Genomic DNA, 12,367 nt, shown 5'->3' with positions numbered 1-12,367 from the left:
AATGAAAACACATCTTACCAGAACCTTTGGGACACAGCAAAAGCAGTGCTCAGAGGTCAATTTATAGCAATAAATGCACACATCCAAAAAGAAGGGCCAAAATGAAAACATGAACCCTACAACTCGAACAAATAAAGAGCAGCAAAAGAAGCCCTTGGGCACCAGAAGAAAGGTAATAATAAAGATCAGAGCAGAAAAAAAAATGAAATAGAGAATAGAAAAACAATAGAAAGAATCAACAAGATCAAAAGTTGGTTCTTTGAAATGATCAACAAAACCAGTAAATCATTGGCCAAACTGACAAAAGAAAAACAGGAGAGGAAGCAAATAAATAACCTGAATAAGAAATAAGATGGGTGATGTCACAGCAGACCCGACTGAAATAAAAAGTATCATAACAGAATATTATGAAAAACTGTACTCCAACAAATTTGAAAACCTAGAGGAAATGGACAAATTTCTAGAAACACACTACCTACCTAAACTAACACAATCCAAGGTAGAAAAACTAAATAAACCTGTAACAAAAGAAGAAATTGAAGAGGTAATAAAAAAAAAAAAAAACCCAACAAAAAAAGCCCTGGCCCGGATGGTTTCACTGGAAAATGCTACCAAACTTTCAGAGAAGAGTTAACACCACTACTACTAAAGGTTTTTTAGAGCATAGAAAAGGAAGGAGTACTCCCAAACTCATTCTATGAAGCCAGCATAACCCTGATACCAAAGCCAGGTAAAGACACCACAAAAAGAAAATTACAGACCAATATCCCTTATGAACATAGACACAAAAATCCTCAACAAAATTATAGCCAATAGAATTCAGCAACATATTAAAAAAATGATTCACCATAATCAAGTGGGATTTATACCAGATATGCAGGGATGGTTCAACATTAGAAAAACAATCAATGTAATACGTCACATAAATAAAACAAAAGACAAGAACCACATGATCTTATCAATTGATGCATAAAAGGCATTTGACAAAGTCCAACACCCATTCTTGATTAAAAAAAAAAAAACTCTCAGCAAAATAAGAATAGAAGGGAAATTCCTCAACATAGAAAGGGCATTTGTACAAAGCCACATTCCAGTCATTGGTGTTCAATGCATCAAATCTATTCTTGAAATGGTCTCTAAATTCAGGTGGGATATACTCAAGGTCATTCTTTGGCTCTCGTGGACTAGTTTTAATTGATGGTCTGTTCCACATTAGGTACCTGGCCTCGTTCTGACTGATGATATTGCACTTCTCCATGGTCTCTTTCCGCAGATGTAGTCGAATGGATTCTTGTGTATACTATCTGGCAAGGTTCACATGTATAGTCGTTGTTTATGTTGTTGAAAAAATGTATTTCCAATAAACAGTTCATTGGTCTTGCAACATTCTATCATGGGATCTCTGGTGTCATTTCTATCACCAAGGCCATGTTTCCCAACTACCGATCCTTCTTTGTTTTTAACTTTCTCATTCCAATCACCAGTAATTATCAGTGCATCTTGATTACATGTTTGATCAATTTCAGATTGCAGAAGTTGGTAAAAAATCTTCAATTTCTTCATTTTTGGCCTTAGTGGTTGGTGTGTAAATTTGAATAATCATATTAACTGGTCTTCCTTGTAAGTGTAAGGATATTATACTATCACTGACAGCGTTGTACTTCAGGATACATCTTGAAATTTTTTTTTTTTTTTGATGATGAATGCGATGCCATTCCTCTTCAATTTGTCATTCCCAGCATAGTAGACCATATGATTTTCTGATTCAAAATGGCCAGGACTAGTCTATTTCAGCTTACTGTGACTAGGATATTGATTTTTATGTGTTTCACTTCATTTTTGACGATTTCCAATTTTCCTAGATTCATACCTCGTGCATTCCACGTTCCAATTATTAATGGATGTTTGCAGTTGTTTCTTCTCATTTTGAGTTGTGCCACATCAGCAAATGAAGGTCTTGAAAGCTTGACTCCATTCACATCATTAAGGCTGACTCTACACTGAGGAGGCAGCTCTTCCCCAGTCATCTTTTGAGTGTCTTCCAACCTGAGGGGCTCATCTTCTGGCACTATATCAGACAATGTTCTGATGCTATTCATAAGATTTTCACTGACCAATTTTTTCAGAAGTAGACTGCCAGGTCTTTCTTCCTAGTCTGTCTTAGTCTGGATGCTCTGCTGAAACCTGTCCACCAAGGGTGACCCTGCTGATATTTGAAATACCAGTGGCAAAGATTTCAGTATCACAGCAACACGGCAGGCATCACAGTATGACAAACTGACAGACACGGGGTGGAATTTGCTAATAGCCATGATGTATTCATAACTGAGAGTAACCAAAGTATGGTGGTATCATTCCAGGCAGGGGAACCACATTTGTAAAAGAACTAAGTGGGAAACTTTTGTGTTTTTCATTTTAGTCATTTTTGCTTTAGTAAAACTGTATAATAAACCACTCCCAAATCTTACTCAGCAGCTTACAGAATGCCTTTCTCAGGGCTCAGATGGGATCTGCTAGGTTTGGCTGTGGGTTGAGTTTGGTTGTACTGGATTTATGTCCTTTATGTGTCTCCTCATTCTGCACATGTCAGCAGCCACCAGAACATTTTCTTGAAATGGTGGATTCCAGAAGCACAAGAGCCCAAGTCAAAGAATGTAAACTCATTTGTAGCTTCTAGTCAAATCTGGCAAACCTTATGTCTTCTCACATACCACTGACCAAAGCAAGTGACATACGTCATCCAGTATCAGTGGGACAGGATTTTAGCTGACTATACTAAGCCCAAAGTAGAGTTGCTTGTGCTGGGCTCCACCTCAGCAAACCAAAACCTAAGTTTCTATTTCTTGTAAATGCCTAACCTTCCCAGGAGCTGAAATCCAAGTCAATCAGTTGACTCTCCCTGAAATGGAAACCTAAGCTAGCCAATAAGGACTTGCCTGCTCAGTTTGACCTAGTTCAAAATTTCCTCTTGATCCCAAATAAAGAAAAAAATACCGACCAGCCAACCCAAAATTTTCCCAGTAAGCTTCGTTATAAAACCCTTTTGCTTTGTACCACATTTTGGAACGCTCGTCTGACTTCAGACCAGACGTTCGCCAGTTAATGAACTGAAAAATAAAGCTTATGATTTCACACAAATTTAATATTGTAAAACTTTATTTTTAACACATGAGGTACTTACCACCTCCAAATAAGCCATGGCTAGGATGTGGAGGGAAGAAGGAATTGTGAGAAAACAATGCAACCTACCATGAAGGTACAAAGAGTACAACAGAGTTTCTGGAATTGCAGGGAAAGGTGAATTGTAAGAGTCTAGTGTCACTCCATCTTGGGTCTCTAAACAGGTGCTAGGCCCAGACAGACTTATGGCTTGGATGATTGCAATGACTGACAGCAATATCATGAAATTACTTACACTGGGCAATTATGCAATAATACAGATGACAACTCAGACATTAAAATCCAATTTCAGCTTTTGTTCATGCCACTAAATCTAGTTTGAACGAATTAAGTGACTTTCAAAGAAGCATTTGGAAATGTGAGTGTTAGGCTTCCATCTAGTGGCAACCAAGAGCCACCGTACAAGATGGATAATGAGTAAAGCATATTAAAAGCAAGAAAACATGCATATCTAGAACAGCTATGGCCTGAAGCTAAAACTCAACCAATTTGAAGAGCAGAGTAGATATATATTTCCTTAAGTATAGTATAGTATACTATACTTATAGTATAGTATAAGTATAGTATAAACCACATCCGAGTGGTTTGTAGACCAGGATTTGTTGCTTAAGAGTTGCTGCTCTCTGTAGTATAGCTAGAATACTACTTTCTATGTGCTTTCTATGTGCTTCACACATAGAAAGTAATGAGTATTTGTTGATAGACTTAATTTAACCGGTTTCCTTTTCCCCTAAGGAGCTTAACACTTATTTATATAAATGCTTTCTTCATCTGATTACACTACACTCCTGGGTGGCAGATAGGAAGTCCCCATCAACACTGAAATGAGCTTCCTTCAATATTGCTCGATCAGGAAAGTAATAACTCAACTTTTCATGACATATGAGTTGCGTGCTCACTACTATGAATTTTATCGCCATGGCACAACCTGATTATTTGGCTAACATATTTTTTTTAAATAAAAGCCTTATTGAGATATAATTCATAAACCATAAAATTTACTCTTTTAAAGTGTATAATTTAGAGTGTTTTGTATATTCAGAGTTATGCAACCATTATCACTACCGAATTTCAGAACAATTTTATCATCCCCAAAAGAAACTACATACTCATTTATATCCATTAGCAGTCACTCCTCATGCCCCACACTCCAGCCTCTGACAACCACAAATCTACTTTCTATCTCTATGAAACTGTCTATTCTGAATACTTCAAATCTACGGAATCATATAATATGTGGCTTTTTGTGACAGGTTGCTTTCATTTGAGCATAATGTTTTCAAGGTTTATCCAAGCTGTAGCATGTATCAGTACTTCATTCCTTTTTATGGCCAAATAATATTTCATTGTACAGATATACTACATTTTGTTTATCTATTCATCAGTTGATGGACATTTGGGTTGTTTCCATTTTTGGAATATTGTGAATAATGCTGCTACGAACATTTGTGCACAAGTTTTTATGTGCACATGTTTTTAGTTCTCTTGGGGGCATATAGCTAGGAGTAGAATTGCTGAGTCATATGGTAACTATGCTTAACATTTGAGGAATTTCCAAACTCTTTTCAAAAGTGTATGCACTATTTTGCAATCCCACCAACAAGGTATAAGGGTTCCAATCTCTCCAAATCCTCATCAACACTTGCTATTGGATTGTCTTTTTGATTTTTAGCATCCTAGTGTATGTGAAGTAGTATCTCATTGTGGTTTTGATTTGCATTATTCTGATGACTAATGATGTTAAGCATTTTTTCACGTGCTTATTGCCATTTGGAGCCCTGGTGGCACAGTGCCAAAATGTTGGCAATTTGAATCCACCAGGCCCTCCTTGGAAACTCTATGGGGTAATTCTACTCTGTCCTATAGGGTCACTATGAGTCAGAACTGACTGGATGGCAACGGGTCTGGTTTTTTGTTTTTTTTTTTAAATGGGGTCGTTATGAGTTTGAATGGACTCCACGGCAATGGGTTTGTTTGTTTGTTTTGGTTTTATTGCCCATTTGCACTTTTTTTTGTGTGAAAAATATCTTTTCAAATCCTTTGCCCAATTTTTAACAATTGGCTTATTTGTCTTTTTATTGTTGAGTTGTAAAAGTTATTTTATATTCTCGATAGAGTCCCTTATCAGTTACATGATTTACAAGTACTGTATCTTCTCTCATTCTGTGGGTTGTTGTATTTCATTATTGATGATGAGCTTTGAAGCACAAAACTGTTTAATTTTGATGAAGTCCAAATTATCTATTTTTTCTTTTTTCCCTTGTGCTTTTGGTGTCATGTCTAAGAAACCAATGCTTGGTCTGTTTTTTTTTCTTCCAGAATTCATTCCGTTTGTTCCTCATGATTTTCTCTTCCATTTCCCTCGAATACCTGGAAAACTTTCGTCCATTCATATAAATGGGCAATAAAGGACTCGTTTGATTAATATAGGTAATTAGCATGATTTTATTTTGCAGTTGTGCTATCTATGTCCCCAGTTGGCTTCTCCTCTGAATGGAGAGCAGGATGTGCCAATGAGAAGAGGTCTTCTACTTTTGGGATACATGGCATGCAGCTAGCAGGTAGGATAGGAGCCCTCCCAAGGGCAAAATAAGTGGAGCATTTCTCTGGCATTGGAAGTAATCCAATATATATTTTACACTTACAGCACAGTGTACTTTGGATTAGCCACTTTTCAAGGGCTCAACTGCCACATGTGCCTAGTATACATATTATTAGAAAGAGCCTGGCTAGAGGCAAGCATGGCCCAGGGAAATCTTGGAATTGAGTGGAGGAGACAAGTTAGGTGGGTACTAGCAAAGCAGAAGCTTGGGTCAAATCCAAGGGGCTATAAACAGGAGAAACAGCAAAATATCAGAAGCTTCTGGGGTCTGTAGCAACTCAGGAAGTGTTTTATGACCTGGGATAAAGCTAAGAAGTTGAGGACCTTGAATAAAGCAAGGGTGTAGGAAGTCTACTTTTACTGAGTATTGAGCCTCTGGAAAGGTCAGTGCATCAACTTTAAGGTCTCTGGATAGGCTGGTCATTTGGAACAGAGATCTAGGTGGGAAATCTCTTCCCACTCCTTTATGCCAGAGGCAACCAGATCAAAGACATGGAGCAGAGTGGGGGTTCCTGGTAGGCTGTAGGCAAATTGAATTGAAGCAATTGTTCGATTCTTGGCTCTTTGAAAGATCTGTCCCTGCATGGCTGGAACCAGTAGGCTGGATAATTACATCCAAATTCAAACATGCTCCTCTTGTCAGTTATCTTCCCAACTACCTGGGCCTAAGAGGAAAGAAGGAAATCCATTCTTCAGGCTGATTGCCCTTGAATAAGAAAATTTCTCTGTTCTAGCGTGCCTTGATGTTCCTTTTAATTTGATTTGATCTGTGTTAAAATGTTCAGGTGAGAGGAGTATTATCAGTATAATTTCCCTAGCCCCTGCCATTTCCCTCTCACTAGGGAGGGTCTACATATTTAAACCACAAAAAGGAAAAAGAATAGACAATTCCTATTGCTTCCAGACTAAGACAGACTAGGAAGAAAGGCCTGGCAATCTATTTCCAAAAAAATCAGCCAATGAAAACTGTGTGATCTCATTGTGGATAGAACCACCATGAGTCAAGGGCCAACTCGATAGCAGCTAACAAGAATAACAACAATAACTGCTCTCTACAGAAATATTGGTTTCTCCTTAGCCAAGCTCTAAAAAGAGTGTGAATTTAAGAGAGGTGTGGTGGTGAAGGTCACAGTGGTGATTTTGTGCATGTGAGTGTATGTTTGTGTAGGCTACAGCCACCCTATTCTTTTTGATGAAACAAAGTATCAAGAGCCCTAGAGAGTTTAAGTCAACTCTTACAACTGTTAAAAGACTTGTTGATAAGGCCACAGAATTTAAGTTAATAAGTCAAAATTACTTACAGATCTGCCACATATGTCCAGCACAGCTGGGACTATATGTGTTAAGGATTGAATTGTGTTCCCCAAAAATACGTGTTGTAAATCCTAACCTCTATGCCTATGGTTATAATCCCATTTGGGAATGGGTTCTCTTTGTTATGTTAATTAGGTAGATTTAGTGTAGGGTGTATCTTGAGTCAACCTCTTTTGAGATATAAAGGAGATTACACAAGCCAGCAGGAAGAGAGATGGGATAAGATAGTTGCCAAGACACATGGAGATCTCCAAGTAACCAGGAAGCACAAGCTGAAGAGACAAGGACTTTTCTCCAGAGCCAACAGAGAGAGAAAGCCTTCCCCTTGAGCCAACCCTCTAGATTCAGACTTCTAGCCTCCTAACCTGTGAGAAAATAAATTTCTGTTTGTTAAAGCCATCCACTTGCGGTATTACTGTTACAGCAGCACTAGATAACTAAGATAATATGTTAGTCTTCCTTTCCTTCAGTCTCACTCTCTCTTTCCTTCATTCTTCAGTCTCAGTACCTACAGATCCAGAAAGCAGAGTGATAGTCAAGAAGATGAAAAATCGTATTTATTAAGCAACATAACAACCTAGGTGAAGTGGGAGATTTAAAATGGCACAGTGTCAAAACCAGACAAAGACATTACAAGAAAAGAAAACTATAGGTCAATATTGCTTATGCATATCGACACAAAAACCCTCAACAAAATACTAACAGAGAATCCAACAATCTATAGAAAGGATTATACACCATGACAAAGCAGGAATTATCCCAGGAATGCAAGGCTACTTTAACATATAAAAACCAATGTAATACATCATATTAACAGAATAAAGGACAAAACCAACATGATCATCTCAGTGGAGGTAGAAAAAGAATTTGAAAAATTCCACCATCTTTTTGTGATAAAAACAGTCAACAAACAAGGATTAAAAGAGAACTTCCTCAACCTTATAAAAGGCATATATGAAAAGCCTACAACTGGAGTCTTACTTAAAGGTAGAAGACTAAAAACTTTCCCTAAGATTAGAAACAAGACAAGGATGTCCACTCTCACTGCCTCCATTCATCATTGTCCTGATCTATCCAGGGAAATTAGGCAAGAATAAGAAATAAAAGGCATCTATAGAGGAAAGAAAGAAGTAAAATTCTCTCTATTTGCAGATGGCCTGTTCTTGTTTATCAAAAACCCCAAGGATTCAAAATTTTTAAAAATTATAAGAACTGATAAACAAGTTCAGCAAAGTTGTAGAATACAAGATCAATGTACAAAAAGCAATTGTATTTCTATACACTAAAAATGAAAATTCCAAAAATGAAATTAAGAAAACAATTTCATTCATAATTGCATCAAAAAGAATAAAATACTTAGGAATACATTTAACAAAAGAAATGCAAGACTTTTGGAAATGGAAAACTATCAAACATTGTTGAAATAAAGAACAAAATAAGTGTTATGATAGCCCATGTTCATGGATTGGAATTGATTTAATATTGTTAAGATTGCAATTCTGCCCAAAATGATCCACAGATTCAACATGTCCCTATCAAAATCCCAGCTTTTTTTCTTGCAGAAGTTGACAAGCTCATTCTAAAATTCATATGGAATTGCAAGGGACCTAGGATAGCTAAAACAATCTTGAAAAAGGGCAAAGTTGGAGGAGTCACATTTCCTGATAGCAAAACTTACTACAAAGCTACATTAATCAAGACTGTAAGTATTAGAAACAGAGCAATATATATAAATGGGATAGAATTGAAGGTGCATAAATAAACCCATATGTCTATGATCAACTGATTTTCAAGAAGGATGCAAAGACTATTGAACGGTGAAAAAATACTCTCTTCAACAAATGGTACTGGGACAACCATATAGAGAACTTTACCCAAAACTTCAAATTCAAATTCTCGGTCTTAATAAGATACTGGGTTTACAAAATAAGAATAGGCTTCTATAGAACAAAGCAATGAGAGGATAAGAGAAAGTTCTCAGAAACTAGAAGCACTATTGCCCAAATTAAAAACTCATTCGAGGCTGACAGCGCACAGAGACTAGGGTTCCTGCTCCATGGAAAGCGTCGCTCGGTCCCCATCCCGCCTTTCCGGGCCCGTGTTCTAGATCCGCCCCGTCTCCCGTAACCGACCCGTCATCCAGGTCCAAATCCCCCTTTATAATGTACCCATCATCCTGGTACCAATCCTCCCTTTATAAAGGACCCCGCCAGCCGGGCCCCAGCTCTGCCGTCCTGGTCTGAGTCCCACCGTCCGGATCCAGATCCCACCCCGATGGCCGCCCAGAGCTGCCCTGGGTCCTCGCCCACCCAGGGGACTCCTTGTGGTCGCCGCTGCGCCCGCCGCCCACTGTGTTCCACCTGCGACCACGCCGTCGCCACCTGGCCAGTACTGCCGGCCATGGCCACTGCGCCTTCATCGCAGGTGCGTCAAAACTACCAACAGGAGTGTGAGGTCGCCATCAACTGGCAGATCAACCTGGAGCTCCACACGTCCTACGTGTACCTCTCCATTGCCTACCACTTCGACCGCGATGACTTGGCCCTGTAGACCTTCACCGCCTACTTCCTGCGCCAGTCGCACAAGGAGCGCAAGCACGCGGAGACGCTGCTGAGGATACAGAACCAGCGCATGGTCCGCATCCAGCTCCGAGACGTCAGGTGGCCTGACATGGATGACTGGGGCAGCGGGCTCAAAGCCATGGAGTGCGCCTTCCACCTGGAGAAAAGTGTCAAGCAGAGCCTCCTGGACCTGCACCTGCTGGCCACTGACAAGGGCGACACAGCTGTGTGACTTTCTGGAGAGTCACTTTCTGCACAAGCAGGTGAGGGCCATCAAGGAGCTGGGCAACCACGTGACCAACCTGCATAAGCTGGGGGGCCCCGGACGGCGGCCTGGCGCAGTACCTCTTCGATGAGTTCACCTTCGGTAACAGTGACAAGGAGAACTGAGCCTTAGCACCCAGGGACTTTCGTGGTCCCTGGTGCTGGCAAACATGCTGTGGTTACAACACGTTCACTTCTCTTTCTTTTCTCTTCCAAGTCTACCATTTCTTCCAATAAAGTGACTTGGTACCAAAGTTAAATAAATAAAGGTCTCCTGGTGATTCTTGTGTGGGCAACACTCCCAACTTTGAAGAACAGGGCAAATCCCCATGCAGTGGTCCAGAAGTCTCCCCACCCCCCATGCCCCAACCTCATGCAGCTCAGGATCTCTAAGGGTGGAGGGAAAAGGTATTTCAGGTGAGCCTAGAATACACAAAATTAATCTTCCCCTTATAAGCAAGGTGGGGGGGTAAGATGGGGGGGAATGAGGGGGGTGGAGGGGAGAGGAGTGGGTTTTAGTAGGGTGTGTGGGGCGGTGCTTGAGTGACTATGCACGGTGTGCGTGGTAAAAGTATAAAAACATGGCCTGGAATTCATGGTACTGTTTGTCTCTGGGATGAAATGAAGAAAATTAGATAGGGTAGGGATCAAAATAAGGGGACTTCCAGTTTACCTGTAATCTTTTATCATGGTCACCAGTGACAGGCATACTTGATGTAGTTACAAAATATCCACTTATATTTTCTTTCATTTTCACCATTTCTGTCAATAAAGTAATTTACTACCAAATAAATAAATACAACTCAATAAAATGGCTAAAAAATATAAGGTCATGGCTGCAGGTCAAAGGTGTGATTTGAATATAAAGTAGAATGAATCTCCCTAAGTACAAAGCCAGTGACTCTGGCTACTTTGAAGACTATCGAGGGAGGGGCCCACTTGGATGACTACAGAAATTAACAAATGTTGGCAAGGATATGGAGAAATTGGAACCCTTATCCACTGTTGGTGGGAGTGCAAAAAGGTACAGCTGTTGTGGAATTGCTGGATCATGTGGTGGTTCCTCAAAAACTGAAAATAGAACTACCATATGATCTAGCAATTCCACTCCTAGGTATACACCCAAAAGTTTTGAAAGAGAGACTCAAACAGAGACTTGTACACCAATGTTCATTGCAGCACTAGTCACAATAGACAAAAGGTGGGAAACAACCTAAATGCCTATGAATAGATGAATGGATAACAAAATATGGTACATACATACAATGGAATACTACTCGGCCAGTAGGAAAAATGAAGTCTTGATACATGCTACAAAATGGATGGAGCTTGAAGACATTATGCTGAGTGAAATAAGTCAATTACAAAAGGACAAATATTATATGACCTTACTTATATAAAAAGACAAGAAAAGGCAAACATACAGACACAACTTTATTAGTGGATACCAGAGGCAGGAGGGAGGTGGAAGGGGGGACGGGTATTGCTTATGGAGTACTGAGTTTTAGTTTACAGTGATGGAAAAATCACATTGATTAGGGATAGGGTTGCACAGCCGATTACTGTAAGTGTTATCAATAAGTTGTACACTTGTAAAAGTTGAATTGGCAAAAATTGTGTGATAGACATATTTACAACAACAACAACAAGACAGCAGCTGCTGGGCTGCTTACCTACAGTCAAATACCTCATGAGATTTGGTTCCTTGGTTTGGAGGTTTAAGGTCATAGTTTCATGGGACATCCTAGTTAATTGGCCTAATACCATATTCAGTGCTTCTGTTCCACCTCCTAGTTCATTGCATAGTGTATGGGGTCTTAAAAGCTTATGAGTGGCCATCCAAAGCACAACAATTGGTCTCTATTTACCTAGAGCAACAGAGGAAGGAGAGTCAGGAACAGGAGGAGGAAATGGAATATGTGGCTAATTACCTCCATGAACAACTGCCTCCTTTGCCATGAGACCAGAAGAACTGAATGGTGCCCAGCTACCATTTTGGAACATTTTGATCAAAGATTCTATAGTGAAAAGGATTTTTTACTATATCAAAAGGGGGAAAATGTAGAACAGAATTTCAAATTCGCATGGACTCCAGACTTTCTGGAGTCATGCAGGCTGGATGATCTCCTGAAACTACTGCCCTGAGATAATCCTTAAACCTTAAACCAAAAATATCCCTGGAAATCTTCTTAAAACCAAATAAATAGTTTTGCTTAACTAGTAAAAAATGTCTGCCTTGAGCAATATACTCTTTTAAGAACTATCTATATGGGGTGAAACTGACAACAACAACTCAAAATATTAGCAACCTTAGGGGGTAGAGCGTTTGTGTTAATCTGGGAGGTACAACTCAGAAAAGGAGAGTGAGAATGGTTGCACAATTTGAAGAATTTAAATAATGTCACTGAATTGTACATGTAGAAACTGTTGAAGTGGTGTATGTTTT

The 12,367-nt window shown here is 39.4% G+C and overlaps 1 pseudogene; it reads left to right on the top strand.

The window, feature by feature from the left end:
- Positions 1–9,496: 9,496 nt before the first annotated feature.
- On the top strand, positions 9,497–10,047 carry LOC101345111 (ferritin heavy chain pseudogene; annotated as a pseudogene).
- Positions 10,048–12,367: the final 2,320 nt, after the last annotated feature.

Source organism: Trichechus manatus, unplaced genomic scaffold, assembly GCF_000243295.1.
Source record: "Trichechus manatus latirostris isolate Lorelei unplaced genomic scaffold, TriManLat1.0 scaffold00046, whole genome shotgun sequence".
Classification (NCBI taxonomy): domain Eukaryota; kingdom Metazoa; phylum Chordata; class Mammalia; order Sirenia; family Trichechidae; genus Trichechus; species Trichechus manatus.
The sequence above is the reverse complement of the archived record's forward strand: the minus strand, read 5'-3'. Positions and strand labels throughout refer to the sequence as shown.